Genomic DNA, 16,283 nt, shown 5'->3' with positions numbered 1-16,283 from the left:
AGAAAGATTAGAAGAAATCTTTTGACATAAGAGGTAACAAAATCTACTCGAGGGAGAGGCTATGAGGGGAACAGTATTCAGGGGATTGTCTTCCCTTGGGAAATTCACCCATCACCAAATTATTCCAGTAATACTATATTCACCTTTTTCATCGACTAGTTATCACCCTCTCTCGCCCCTCCTTTCCCACTCTCCATCGCATCTTGCTATTGCTGCTTTGTGCCAAAAGAGACAGGATATATGTTTTTATTCTTTTGTGCAGCAGCATAGGGTGACAGAACAGTCGGGTCCTCATTTTGACTAGCTCAATAATAAACAGTTCACATGCTAATTAACTGAGCTAGATGCACAGTTGAACAAATGCACCAACTTTCCTTCTTAACCTATTACTGAATTGTTCACATGCTAGTCTCTCAACCCTCTGACTGCAGATTACTTGCCCAGTATACTCTATGGACAATCTTTAATCTGTACTTTCTTTGAGTTCATTACAAGAAGTTGCTGATGAAAACAAATACTAATTGAATACCCAAACTGTTTAGTTCCACCTACTGACAAGCAGCTTACTGCCTAGTTTGCTCTGTAAATATTCAGAAGTTCTACACAAAAAGTTACTCTCTGTACATTATTTAGTGTTTGACTAAAAATCATGGCTTCAATACACACTTCTGCTCGACAAAGTCAATCCCTTAAAAGTTCAAATGACTATTTGTCACAAACATTTCACCTCTACTAATGAACTGCACGAGCAAATGATAGAAAATGCAAAGCTGTATTATGCTTAGCAGTTAACATTTTAATAAGGAGGAGATTAGCAATTTTTAATACCTCCAGTGCTTTGTTATATACAGTAGCACAATAACTGAATATTTTAATTGCTAGTTATTTAGACCTCATTCAGTTCTCAGTCAGGCAAAACTCCCATTGAGGGATTCTTGCCTGAGAAAAGAGCTACAGGATTTGTCTTACTGTAATTTGAAAAAACTTCATATATCATAAAAACTATCAAGTTATGGTGAGACAAAAATCATTAAATCCTTAGCAATATTAAACTCTACTGAAAGTCCCACTGACTCCCAACGCCAATGTTTTTATATGAAGTAAAACAGATAATTGCAGTTTACCAATTGTTACTTACCTGCATAATTTAGGCCCAGATATGCTGGTGCTCTTAACAAGATCTAATAATATTTTGTCTTCTTATTGTACCCTTGCTTTTCTCCTGTGGGAAATCTCAATTCAAATGTGATAGGGAAACAGCATTTCCAAATAATTACACCATCAACATCTTCAGAAACCCAAAAAGTAGCATTTAATTTTACCTTTTGACTTCGGACTCCAAAAGGGCTGAGAGCAGCTCTCAACACTTCTTCTTTATGCTGCTGTAAAAAAAAAAAAAAAGAAGAAAGAAAGAAAAGAAATTTATTTAAGCTTATGTTTAGAGATTTGCACACAAAACACACTGAGTTTTCATAACAGTCAAATAACGAGGAGTCAGTGGGGGAAGTGAGCAGAATACTGTATATATATCAATATACAGCTACCTGAAGGAAACAAAGCAGTCTTACACACCCATGTTTAGCACACAGGTGATGAACAAATAAGTTAAATGTACTAGCACACAGCATGTCACATTCTACGCAGACTTCAGAGAGAAAACCTATACAGCTGAACACCAATCCAGTAAGGACCAACTCATATGACTTTATGCTCGAAAAAAAACAAAAACCAAAAACACTTATTTTTTCCATTAAGTGCAGTTTTACTCTGGCTAGGAAAAAAAAAAAGAAAAACTAGTATGTGTGACAACCAAAGTTTTGTCACTAATGTTTTACATGCAAAAGCATTTGTGGAAAAAGTTACAAGTAAATACTCTAAAAGTTCAAGAGTTTAAAGTGGTTCTTTTATTTTTCTTAAAAAAAGTGTATGATGTCCTTCCATCTGTCAGCTATAATTGGCTTCAGCAACTAAAACAATCAGAAAATCTCTCTATAGGCTGCTTTTTGAAGGAGAATTAAAAGAAGACTTAGTACTATGTAACACTAATTGACAAAGCGTTCAGAACTTGCTACCAAACAGGAGTATTTTAACATCACAAATTAGACTTGGGCACTCTACTTCCACCAGTTCAGAATAAGGCCTAGGGATCTAACCAGTATAATTTCCAAACTCTGTTATGAGAGGTTCACTCAGATTACAATTCCCAAACCCAGCCCAGCCAGGCTTTGTGCTCTCTCACAGGAACAGCAGGATCTATTCATCACCCCTAAGTACTGAACTTCCACCTAGGAACCCACGGCCAACCTAATTACCAGCTCAACCATGGCAGGAATGGGCTAACTAACCTTACTTGTATTCCGTAATGCTTTGCTGGTGAGGGGTTTCCAAAGCTACACACAGACATTTTAATCACTGAGATTTTGACCCCTTTGTCACACTACAGAACTGACTCGACAGCAATTATTCACCATAAACTTGTTTCCCCAGATCTCAAATGATTTGTTGTATTCATGGAACTGTAATCTGCTACCTGCTAAAAGTAAACTGCTATAGAAAAGAACTGTTCTTTGAAGCAATCTAGTAGTTTATTAGGAAAGAAAGAATGCAAAGCATTGCTTACTCAAGGTATAGAAGATGCAATGACAGCAGGCCTTCCGGTTCATCATTTCCAGGCCGGACTTCCCACCACTTTCTTGCTACTACAGAGGTGTTTCTGTTTCCTTCCTGCCTACACGCTCTTCTTCTCATACCTGCAGCCTTCCTTTTGTTTTCTGGGAGCATTCTACCTCCAATCGTAACAAACAAACCATGCCCTAGGTTCATCACTTGAGGACACTTCACCAGCCTACACGGGTCAGTCATTAGTGTCCACAGCATAGGACACTGAATGGAGTCTTTCAGTTTTCAGGGAAGAAGATTTATTTTGCTGGAACTAAGGCTGTGCAGCATGTGCTTTAGCTTTCATAAGGTCTGTCACTGCCTGAACAGACACACTGGATGGGCAGCTGGTAGCACTTTCCAGCATCACACAACCACAATCTCAAATCATCTGACAGTTCTGCAATGACAATAAATAAAGCAAAACAGAAGGCCTAAAATATTGAGTAATGAGGATCAGATTTTGACCTTTAGATGCCGTTAGATGTATTGCATGAGGGTCTGTTTGATTTCAGTGATACTAGCAGGTATGAAACTGTGCTGTTTGCTTAATGTCTAACTCATCTAACAACTAAAGCACTCTGTACTGGCTGGCAAACTATGTGCTGCAGTGAGAGATGGCTTGAATCTCTCTACAGTATACTGGGTGAGCCCAGAAACAGTGTGTTATGCTGGGGAATTCAAAATAGATGAAAAGCAGGAAAAAGCATATGAAAACCGATCACAAGGTGAATGAAAATCTTCTCTATTTTAAACTCATTGATCAGTTTGGCCTGCAGTAGTGCTTAGATATTATCTCCTCAATCTCTGTGAAATCAAGTCTCATGTCTTCCCTGGTCTACTGGAATTTCGAATTTCATACAACATGGCATAAACACCTATCCTTTTGTTAGTTAAAACTCTTGCCAAAAAAATGCTATACAAAAGTCAGTGTAACTATTATGATTACTTGATTTTCACTGTTTTTAATTAATCCTTTCCAAATTTATGTATGTCTGATTTTAGTAAGTGATAACATTTCTGCTACTGCTACTACTGCTTCTGCTACTACTTTTATATGAGATCTAAGTTAATCAAGACTTGCACTTGAGGCAGTCATTTGTTGGACTAACATGCTAACAGAGCATATCATATCTAAAATTACAGGCTGTTCATTTTGTTTTAAATTCCAATCTCTATGTTTACATTTAATGGTTTCAGTTGGAGCAACGGCTTATTGGTGACTCAAATAATTTCAGATAATACCCTCAAGATCTGACATCATGAAAAACTATGCACACAACTCAGGAAATACACTTCAGCTCCACTGGAAACATAAGCGCTATGTACCAAGCAAAAGTGAACATTCTGCAGCACGTGCTTAGGACAGTCTTACTGGCCTCAAGGTCACAAAATATATCACAATCCTCAGAGTCTTGAGATGGTTTTCTAAAAAAAAAAAAAAAAGTGCTTCCAAGGATGAAGTATATTAGTTAGAGATCTACCATAAAGACAAGAAACATAGAAATGCACAACATAAACAGTTCTAAATTAAAAATGCTTCTTCTGCTATGCCAGTTGCTTCTACAGTAACAACAATACATAAATGCTAACAGGAAAGAACTATATATACTCGTCCATTTCTTTATAATGCCATATAAGGAGCATGGCCTTTTGACTTTTGCTGTGAATGAAAAAAATCCTACTCAGTGAATTATCAACAAATTAAGTAAAACTAAGATAAATACATTCCATTCAAGAATATGTAAAGAACGCATAAATTTTATTTACATTTCTCTTGCTTATGGAGCTTTTGCCAAGGGGATAGAAGATATTATAGGATGACAATTGTGCAAGGATCTTCTCTTTTTAAGGCTCTATACACATACAGTAAAATTCAAAGAATAAGATAAGTTATATTAGCATTACTCCAATTCAATTCTTCCCAAACACAGTCATCATATATGCAAACTAAACTGTGGTAGCAAGTAGATGAAAGGAATCACTGTTGATTAATGCTAAGAATATAGCAGCCAAAAGAATTTCAAACAATGATTCACTGTGAGACTACCAGTAAATCTCTTGGTCTTTTTAGGTTCAGTCAACCTGGCATGAACACTGGGTAAAGTATGCCCTTAACAAAATGGACAATGCATCTCAGCAATGCTCTTTTTGAAAATAAATAAATAAATGACTCATGTGAATGTACTGCTTATGAAAAAAGCTGATCTGCCAAGCTTAGAGTTTCAGCTCCTCTCATTTCCAGGACAGTACTGCAAGCAGCAGCAGGTTCATGGACACAGGCTTATTGCTGACCCTCTGCCTTGAACTGTGGGACCATAGAGAAATTTTGTGGCTTGTTCAGTCTCTTCCATCAGACTTACAACCACAGGCCAATTACTATTGACCGTAGTAAAGTCTCCTGTGATATGGACTTCTGCCTACTAAGAACTAGACTTGAGATCCCTATAACTTGGTTCACTAGACAAGCTTGTTTGTCTGGAGGGAAAAAAAATAAATCAAATGACTAGCATTAAACTTCCATCATAAAGATAGATTCTAGAAAATTTCTACATGAAAACTGCCAAAAACAGACCACTGACTGGACCTGTGACTATAAGACAACAAAGTGGACAAGAACTAACTTTTTGGCAGGGAAGAGTTTTACAGAATAATACTCAGTGTTACAGTCCCACTGTTAATGCAGGATAAAGTCTTCTAGAAAACAACTCAAGTTCTCTGTGCACTCCTAAATTCTATTTGAAGAGAACTATTTGCCCATATTTACCTACACAGAATACTTAGATTAACTGTCCAAGCCAAGAACAAAATGACCCTTGAAGGCAAATTAATGCAATGGAGGAAGGGAAGTAGCAGAGCACCTGTAACACTGTCTCCCAGCTTAACCTCTCCTCTTAACTTTATTCAACTCAACTTGAACAGAAAACATTGCCTGGAACATGAGAGGCAAATGTTATTTTTAATATCAGTGGTACTAGTAACTAGCATATATAATTCTTCAGAAGGAAATACCAATGCAGACAGTGAATTAAAACATGCCATGGTAACAGATGAAGATTTCAGTTGTCAACAAAATCAGGCTATTAATTCTCACATAAACAGTCTTTCTACATCTTTGGTTTTTAATATATAGACCAAAGATCACTCTCACATTTCAGCAGCTTTCGTCTTTTAATGCCAATCATTTCAATGGACTTTTCTTTTACCCTGGGCTTTCTCTCACCCTTGGAAAAGGGGAGTGAAAATATCAAATGATATCTTACACTGCCAAGACCAAATAAACACTTCAGACATTTAAAAAATTAGGCAATGACTTTGCTTAAGGTGGGGAGGGAATGTCATCAATAGTGGGGTGAACTCCTGCCTGGCAGCAGAAAAAAAAAAGGGGGAAACCCAAACCTCATTCTGTTTCAATCTATGAGAAGGTCTGGGCTACGTAAACAGCAACTGAGAACTACTGAGTGTAAAACAGAATAATTTTGTTGCTAATCATGTTTTCCTCTTGTTATTGTTTACTTCTCCCACACCCTCAAGAAACAGACATGGAGATTCAAGAGGAAGGTGGGAAATTATTGGCCTGTTCATGACCACTGAAAGCAAAGATGCCCTGAAAGATCCACTCAATTGAACTATCACCTGCCACAGGATGCAATCTCACAAAGAACAGTTCTAAATATTTTTGTGAGGGAAACTCACACTGCTGCTGGCCTCTCTGTACCTACTCAAATGACAAAGATTTCAGACTTCAGAGCTGTCAGCTTAGCACTTTTCACCAGGGTGTAACTAATTCACAATTCAAGAAAACAGAAATATGATGTGCCTGTTCCCTTATTTTTCTTCTCCAAATTTCAGTTCTATCTCTGAAACAGAAAGAGGCTGAAACTTTTCCTTGACTGAGGTCAACCAAAAGCCACCTTATAACAAAAAGAGACTCCTCTATCCCTAGTTACAGGCAGCAGAAAGTAGGAATCAAAGGTATCTGCCTTTGTCCAAAAAAATTATCATCATCTTTAAAAATTAATTCCCTCAAAGCACTGGAAATAAGGTAGGTGGAAAGTAGAAGGGAAGGTAAAGATGACAATCCCCTCTCTCCAGAGAGAAGAGTAGCTGGTTAGTTACAGGCAATAAACAACATCAGTCTCCCTACACCAAATCTGTTTTCTCTGTGATGGTAACTGGTGAATGATCTCCCCGTCCTTCTCACAACCGTTGAGCCCTTTTCCATCAGACTTTCTTCCACTCTTCCTTTGAGTGGGGGAAGCGAGAGGGCAGTATGGAAGAGTTTAGTTGCCCACCAGGGTGAAACCACCACAGCAACACTTAACTCCTTGATGACTTTTCTCTCATCTCCTCCTTGGCAGAAACATCTTCAAATTTAAAAATCAGAACATGAGCCAAGTATATAAAAATAAAGATCAACATCTATAAAAAGTACACAGACTAACCTGCTTAATTATTAACAGGTAAACACAACAAATTCTGAATTATTTACTCAATCTTTTTCAACTACAAACCTCAGACTTTTAGAGCATGAAATACATGCTTTATTCTAGGACACAACACAGATATTTTATAAGCCTACGTGGACTTGTATTTTCAGAGGTGGGGCTGTTTTGAAGAATACACACTTCTTAACCCCAAAATACGTTCCCTCTCACTGAACCCTGGTGGAACTTTAAATACAAAAATAAAAGTTTTAGTATAGAAATCCTGTATTCATGTGTTCACCAGTGAATGAGCTGGCTTGTTTCTAACTTGCAATTGAGTGAAAATGAGATTTATCCGAGGCATATGCACCATCTCCTGTTTCTGTAGATCTACTGAAAAAGAACAGGACTAAGAGGCAAGCTGGTCAAGATTCCAGTCATAAGTGTTGCAGTGAAAGATAATACTGTGTCAGGAAAAAGCCCATTTTCTCTACTCAGTAAAGACCGAAGCAAACCCTGCCTGCACCTCTAATAAAAGAGAACGTCACACATCCATGATGACCCTGCAAGTAACTGGTCCATACCTGACCATTCTTACGCACCTTCTTCTTCCTACATATTGTTGACCCTAACTAACTCAGTGCTAATTTGATGCAGACTATATCCTGGTGACACACTGAACGTAAGGGGAGTTCCAAGTTCCTTTCTGGAGGTGTGCTAAAGCAGCGACCGTTCTGCACATGGCGAAGTTAGAGCACATCCTTTCAAGCCTTCAGTAGTCAGCAGTGTAGAGCAATGCTACCTCCATATCTGTAACCTCAGGCTATCATACAGTCACTGTCATCCAGAAAAAATGCTAAATCATTAACACAGAATAAATGTGGTTGTGAATCTCAGACAATTTTTCTTAACTACCTTTTCTTTGGGAACAATTTTGTAATACTGATTAGGAATCTCTGGATTAATAAAGATATATGAACACACACTGAAACTGCATATGTGAGACAAGCCATTCAAAATCTATTCTAAAGTTTTCACACACAATCAGAAGCCTTCACAAGTACGTTAAGATAATATTTAGAAGGTGCTAACAGACCACTGTTCACTCATTGCTTAATATAACATTATAATGCAATGGAAAACACAGCAGTGATAGTGGGGTAGCAAAGTCCCTGGCTACAGCAAACAAGGATAAGCCTAAATGCAACAGCCACTATCAGAGAAACAAGGGGAAAAACTGCTTACCTGGAAAGGCCTTCAGATACACAGGGATCTCCAGCAAAAGACCCTCACCTCCCCCCTGCCAATGCTTAAATGAGGTCTGGGAAAGGTCCTGTGTCCACCCCTTCTGGTCAATTAGGTGCACTGCATACACCTGAGCTCCCCTGGGTTGGCCCTACCTTCCCACCAGGTGCTCAATCACTGCTTTAAGCTGTGACTCAGCATTTCTGCTATACTTCTACAAACCTGTACTACTATAAAATGTTATATCCTCTACTCCTAACAACCATCATGGTCCACTCTAATTTGTTTCCTTGTTATTTGTTGCTGGTTTTAAATCTTAATAATTTTGTCAGTATTTATGTACTACATTTTGTTTGCCTACCAAAGTCCTCCAAAGGCTCAATTCAGGAGATGAGGCACTTAATCAGAGAACTGTCATATCCTCCAATTTAGGTGGCCTACTTACATTAGCAACATTTTATCAGCACGCTATACTATGTGTTTAATATTTAGCGCATTGTGTGAAAACGATTTACTGTGTACTGCTACATAAATGACTTAAATTCTGTTTGAAACAAAGAAAAAAGTATAAGTAATATGTGTATTTCTAGATATACCTACCACTATAAGAAAATAAGGACAAGAATCAGACATGTAGAGAAAATAAAAAAGTATATGATAATGGAGTTAAAAACTAGCTTACAATGCCTACACAGAGGAGGCAGAATTTGGGATATATGCACAATGTCCCCCCATCCTTTAACTTTTGATTTCAAATCTTCCTCTGGTGCCCTTGGAAGCTGCATAGCTAAAGGAAAAGAGAACTTGTTTGCTGAAGTCTTTCAGTGGAGAAAACCATAACAAAGCACACAGAAAATATCCTATCCCCTAGACCACTTGTATTTTACCAAACCCACAGAGTAGGAAATTTGTTTGAGTTTATAAGCACTTCCACTTTTTCACTAGGTGGGTAGATTAGATGTATACATCCTCATGAATTATGCAGCCCCTTTCCAGTGTGTTCTTAAGCAATATTAGCTGGAAGCCCCAGTGAAAGATGTACTGTGCACGGGCAGCAGGTCATTCCAAATGACAGCCAAAGACCACCCAAGTTTTCTTGGAACAACCAGAAAGCAGTTCTGAGTAAGGCAGCCAGTTATCTAGCTATAGAGATATCTGTTTTGGAGATACTGATGTCCAGAACTTACCACTGGAAAGGAGCTTTAATCCATCTTCATCTCTTAGTTGTGAGGAAAAGCATACTGGTTTTCATTCTTTAAATAAAAGAGTGAATCAAAGGTACTCCCATTACAGGCATTTGTAAGGGGCAAATAAAGAGAATTCTTCAGCCTCATCTAAGTAAAGCCTACGTGAAAGGACCCATAAAGCAGTTCCAATGCAATTCTTACTACCTCGGAAGTGCATTAAGAATGGATTTGGTCTAATGGCTTCATCTTTTCTTAACTTTCAAATTACTTGAACCACTTCAGGTAACAAAGTCTCTTTTTACTGCCCTTGAAATAAACCTCCCCAGGATGATAACCTTCCAGCAAGGGATGCCTCTAGGTGCCTCTGAAGCCCACAGTACTCCCGTGAATCAGAGAAACGTTATCAAAAAAGTCAGGAATATTGTAAGTAATCAACATGTTTTAGTTTTTTATACTTCTGTTGTCCATTCTGTCAATATATCCATAAATCCTTTACAATGAGAAAGCTAAGATATATGCTTTGGTTTTAGAAAATTCAAGACTCATCTTCTGCAAAAGTATGTGATCTCAGCAAAAGCATTTCTTCTACTGGTGAAGTATTCTCAGTATTATTTCAAAGGACCCTTGCTGTTTATTGCCATCCCTGACAAAATATCAGTTCCAAAGCTTTTCTAACTTTCTTCAGTTGATGTTTTGTGAAGTGACATTCAGAACCAATTTTTATTTTGAAACAAAACAAAAACAAAATGGAGCCTATTTCACATTCTTTTTATTCTTACACTTTGCTGAATTCTTCAAAATTATCCAACGCAATGTACAACACAGACACCTGAAAACACAACACAGAATTTCAGTTCACATTTCCTCTATGAAAAAAAAGGTCTTTGAAAGTGTATCTTTTCTCAGTTACATTCAGCGAGGGACATTAAAAATTCAATATTTGCCACTTTACAATGACTTATGGACACAAACTAGTTCCTTAGGCTGCTCTAAATGTAAGGGGAGTTATAAGTATGCACTTGAAACAGTACTAACACCCACAATACAGTGCCAATCCTTATATCACTTTTTCATTTACGTTTTTTCCTATAATTTCTATCATTTGTTACAGATACAGTATTTATTTTTTATAATGATTAACATGTAAAAATTAGTACATACAGACCAAGTAGTAAGAATGGATCTAATAAAAAATTAATATTTTTACAAAAATAACTGTGAGATTAATCAGTGCAAAGACTGAGATATTCAGATCAGTAGGACATTTTTAGTTCTAACATTCATCCTGCTTTAAGGACATCAGGACAGTTTGATTTAGCAAAAACCTTAACTGAGATATATCAGTACACAGGATTTGGACTAAAACCATTTTTGGAAGCTCTACTGCAAAATAGTAGATAACTCCATTATGAGAATGCCACTTATCATATAGAATAAAGTTTGAGTAAATTTAGGTCTGAAGGAAACAATTCAAAAGAGACTCTATATTTAAGTTGAAGAATTCCCAGCAAAAGTGAATGGATATTTTGAGATCAAACTAATCTTTACTGTAATTTTACCTAAATCAATCAGAGTCAAAAATCATTTCAAGTCATTCCTATTAAAGAATTACGCCTATTATGCTGTACAGTTTTTAAATTATGAGCACAAATACTTTACAGAGTAAAAATCTGTTTCTTGAAGTTCTAGCCCTCAAAACGTGATCCATTTTACACTATTATTTCATTACATATATACATATGACCTACATATATGGCTTTTATCTATATTTTCCTCAAACATATCCAAAAAGATCTTATTTTTTTTCCCTATTTAATGCAGGTCAAGGGATTATCCAGGTTTTTGTCATTTTACATCAAATTAGACAAAATTTCTGAAATATATAAAAAACTGTTTTTCAGTAAATAAATTATTTATATTACAGCAAAGTTTAGAGGTTCCAGCAAGACCAGTGTTCTAGGCATTGCAGCAATACAGACTGTGAGACAGTCGTCACTTGAAAGAACTCTTCTGACAAGACAGGCCAAGAGTGAAAGAGCAGGGACTACTTTCTCAGAAGTGTTGAGACACAGAGGATGGAGTGGCTGGGTTAAAGTGATTCAGGAAATCAGTGACAGAGTGCTGAACTTTCATCACAAGTTACAATCCACTGCTTTAACAACAAAGCCTTCCTTCTTATCTATTAATTAACATAAAGGGCCCAACAAAAATCCCAGTATTAATCTGCTGCATTAGCCCAGCAATTCCAAACATCATACTGCTTTGTATTTGCATAACTCTAGCATTAAGAATTGCAAGGTACTGTACACACAGGATGGAGCAAAACCAAATAGAACTATATTATTCCTCCTTTCAAAGCAGTTAAAAACAAGCGAATCAACACAGACGGATTAAGAGTAAAATAATCTCACCTAACTTTGGTCATTCAACAGACTACTTCTTCCTCTACTGGGGTGAGGTGACCATCTCAAGAGTGCAATTCCTTCTCATATCATATGCATGGCTAAGTCAACCTCCAGAGAAGCCTCTCCTTTCCTTTGTAAATAGAGATAGCCCAGATGCCATGACTAAGTGCCAGCTGTTAAAGTGAGTGAAATGTATATCCCTATCATAGCACAAAGTAGATCTCCTCAGAGTTCCCTTGATATTTTTTTTTTTTTTTTCAGATGCAAAGCCAGGTCAGGCCAAAGTCTATCTATGTTGAGAAGTTAGGGCACATGGGAAAAGTTAGGTGCATACTGCTAGACCAGTTAATGTTCTGACAATTCAGACAATCAGAACTCATTGCTTCTTAGCTTCTGGGCACGCTAAATGTTGGCCACCGTTTCTTGAGCTAACTTTGTGAGCAAATGGCACTAAATTGCTGCATCTAGCTGAGACTGGTGTAGCACTGAGCACACTCCAACTCCAACAGGAATGCTCAAGGTGCTAACACAATATAAGTAATGGCTATAAATAAAACTCACATCAAACATCAAAATGAGATTTTTCAAAGGTCATAACAGTCTGCTATCAGACTGCCATCACAAATCCTAGTATTCAGAAAAGGAAGTACCTCTGAATCCCAGCAAAAATGAATGTGGCTGCGGCCAAAATAACCTTTAAAGAACAGAAATGCTTGTATCGTTGTCTCTATAAACCCAAAGAGTGGATGTGGGGGTCTTACTGTCAGGCTACTGCTTCACAATTTAGGAAGTCTCCATTTCAAATGAAAGTTACAAGCTAACAGTTCCCACAGTAGAGCCGGTATCACTATTGGGAATGTTTGTGCTATCAGCTGAGGAGATCAATAACCACAGTAGCAGCTGCAGACCAGTGCTCACGCGTTTTGGCTGAGGCAGCATTAGGATTCCAAACCCAGATTCTTACTGCATCCTGCAACAAGTCTGCAATGACCAGTCAATCAGCTCACTTATTTAAGAGTAGAAGGACCTTCCACAGCCAAAGAAGAGCAACAGCCTTTCCTAGGAACAAAGCTGAACCTTCTTCTTTCTATGCATGCACAATTTGTTGACCTGACCTGCCTTTTCCAAAGAGAGCTATGCTTAACAAACAAAACTTACTAGAAAAACGCTCCATGGCCTCTAATCTTTCTCAAAATAAGATGATGAAAAAACAGTTGACTCAGTGACAAGCATCTTTTAAGAACTCATTTGCTAATAATGATTATAGTTCTTACTTCAGGTACTAACTTATCAGTAACACTTCTGTACAATTTTTTAAGGGCGTGAAAGTAATCACAATGCTGTGCCAGAGGAATATCTTCCTAGCTGTCTGCTACTGCAAGTGAACTATCCAAACCAGACCAACATACATCATGCTTAGGAATTAGACTGATTTGTTAATGTTTATTTTTGCAGGGAGGAAAGAGAATATCTTAACTCTGAACTTTCCACTTTTGTTAATGATTAAGAAGTTATTTAAATATTAACCTTATTAAATTAATAATTTATATTACAGCCCTAAAATTTACCTACAATGCATATTAGCCAAATCTGTTTGTTGTTATGGGGGCAGGTAGTTGGAGTGGGTGAAGTATTCAGACAAAAGAAAACAGTTTCCAATAGAAGGATATAGACCATGTTCTATTTGTCTCAGAATAACATCTATTATTCAGTGTGCAGCAAATACGTTCAAAAGCTAAATGGTCTCTTTCAAATGACAGAGACTTTGTTTTATTTTATTTTTTCTTTTTTATTCTTTTTTTGTTTGTTTGTTTGGTACAACATGCCCCTGATATATCCAAATAGCTCTATTTAAAAGCCAATCTTTATTAGGTTATTTTGAAATGAGAATTACAATATGTACCAGCAAAAATTGCTTGACTGTTTACTTAGCACTTATTTACAGAAGCCAATTACTTTAGCAATGGACAAGATGAAATCTGTAACAAAAAATGGAACTTTAATGTTAAATTAGAACAGAGTCATTTCGTTTCTAGGTCTGGTCACCTAAAATGAGAAACAATGACTGAAAACTGTCTCATGCTACAACAATAACCAGTGCCCCAAACGCTTTCCATCACAAATGTCCCTGGCAGGATTCCAGCTCAACAAGCAAGAAAAACTTACCTGAAAAACAACTCAGAGTGAGATAAAGAACAAAAGGAAAAAAGGCTTCCTGACTTCCAGCCTTGTGCTTGGATGATCACATTACTGTTTCCGAACCTATGAGATTCATTTTCTCCTTTTTTCAATGAAAAAACCCTCACATTTTTGAAATTTACCTCACACATCCTACTGTGCATCCGGCTCTGTATCATCCACTATCATGCCTAAAATCAAACGTCAAATAGGCATCGCAGCCATTCAAATCAGAAAGCAAAGAGAGAAAACCAGTCCTTACAATACTATCTGTGCTAACCCCTTGTAACATGTGGTATTTCTGCTCCAACACACACACACACACACACACACATCCTCCATGTGATACCACAGGCAGTGCATTTCAGTTACACCAAGCCCCACTGATTTAAAAAGTCAAGAGTTAACAGCAGGATGTTGTCTGAGAAAAAAAGCTGAACTTATGAACATACTCAGATTGCCATTGCCTAAAAATCTGAGTAATGTTCCAGATATGTTATGTTAATCTGTTACACAAGATTGTCTGTAACATGAATATTTTTGTAAGAAGTACTGAGGGTGGTGCTGGGGGTTGGATGAAGGCAGGTGGCCAAAGTTATTACTGAATTGAAGAGGATTATTTTAATTATTATTGGACTATTAACCCTCTGCTTGGTTCTATTTAGCCAGTTGCGATGTGTTTATGAGTAATATGATTTATAACCATTCTACTTGAAATTACTGTTGATCACCAAGCATTTGGGAATAAAAATACATATGATTAGATGTACAAAGCTCATTTGAAGGCAGTTTTATGCATAGACTGGCTTTCTATCTACTAAAAAAATAGCTTTTAATAACGAGATATCAAGGAAAAAGCAGTGGGAAATGATATTTTATGTATATTATGTGATCTGTGTATTCTAGATGCACCTCATAATGAACGTGACCAAATACTAAACACGAACTGAAGAACAAACCTTTTGTGTTGATGCAAAATTTGAGTGGCAGGAAAAAAAAACAGCAGAAGATAAGGGTTTTCATTCACAATGCAATGTAAATTAAAAAACCATGGATACAAAGGAGTAGAAACAAGAAAGGTAATATAACAAACTTACATTTCACCCTCATCATTACAAGGATCAAAACAGGGGGCATACATCTTCATTCTGGTCAGATGGCCACTATGAGAATAAATTACAGTAGCTCATACAAGAAATAAAAATATCAAGGACTCAGTTATGTATTAAATTGAAACAAAGCAAACCAAGACAAAAAAAATAAAAAGGAAAATAAAAAACAAATCACAAAGTGTTGGTTTCCTTTGTTGTTGATACTGACTTGGTTTTTTTTGTTCATTTGTCTAATGAACGGCAAAAATATACATGGAGGTATGGTATAACTCCTTTTATATGCTCATTTGCCTTTAACTTTACTGGGAGCAGCATAAAGCTCCGAGATTTCCTTTACCAAGCCTATTTTCATTTTAAATAGGTCTTGATGGTGCTGTAGCTTCAGAGCCAAAAAAAAAAAAAATCAAGGCCAAATTTTATATGGTCATGCTATCATGGTAGAAAAGCTTTTGTGAGGATTTGATGTTGTAACCGTGTTTGTACATCTGGCCCCTAACAGACCTTTGAAGACTTAGACATCTACAGATACTTACATGGATTATTAAATGGCCTGTTAGCAGAAGGGGTGGCTTCAGGACACTGCCACATTTGAATTCAGTGTATGCAGCCGGACTCTGACATTTCATTTGGATACTTAGAGCATTAATGTTATTATATCCTGTAGACCTATATTAACAAGTTTGATGTAACAGATGGGAGCTTTTTCAAAAAAAAAATGTAAACAGCTGAGCCAAGAGCCAGCACGTTCTATGGACAGACCCTACAGTGAAATATAGCACTCTACTGTTTATTCCAAACACATAACAGCACTGTAAGTAGACCACTTTATACAGTGAAGAAATACACTAAATGTAAAAAGTATGCCTCAATTTCTTTTTGTACTTTCAGTTCTGTGTTTTGTTTGTTGTTTTTTTTTTTTTTTTAATAAACATGCTACCTCTAATTCTCTACTTCAGACCTATCCAAAATAAAATGATTGAAATATTGTCCTCTACTAACCAGGGCAGATAATCTGAACCAAATCTCACTGAGTCTTCTTGCAGGGCATTCTCAACATCACCACATTTCTGA

General features: G+C 36.9%; 1 protein-coding gene across 43 annotated transcripts in view; it reads right to left on the bottom strand.

Moving 5' to 3' along the window:
* The window catches only part of ZBTB20 (zinc finger and BTB domain containing 20), a 477,629-nt gene that overhangs the window by 416,409 nt on the left and 44,937 nt on the right, over positions 1 to 16,283 (bottom strand). For 36 of the 43 annotated variants that reach the window (XM_046905147.1, XM_046905118.1, XM_040646200.2 and 33 more), the window contains exon 2: positions 1,323 to 1,382. The gene's annotated coding sequence lies outside the window, so the exon portion shown is untranslated. The remainder of the gene's footprint in view (positions 1 to 1,322; positions 1,383 to 16,283) is intronic. The other 7 variants (XM_046905162.1, XM_046905119.1, XM_046905155.1 and 4 more) reach the window with 1 other exon arrangement.

The sequence above is a fragment of the Gallus gallus genome, chromosome 1 (genome assembly GCF_016699485.2).
Source record: "Gallus gallus isolate bGalGal1 chromosome 1, bGalGal1.mat.broiler.GRCg7b, whole genome shotgun sequence".
In the NCBI taxonomy this organism is placed as follows: Eukaryota; Metazoa; Chordata; class Aves; order Galliformes; family Phasianidae; genus Gallus; species Gallus gallus.
This window is presented reverse-complemented; position numbering and strand designations above follow the sequence as displayed.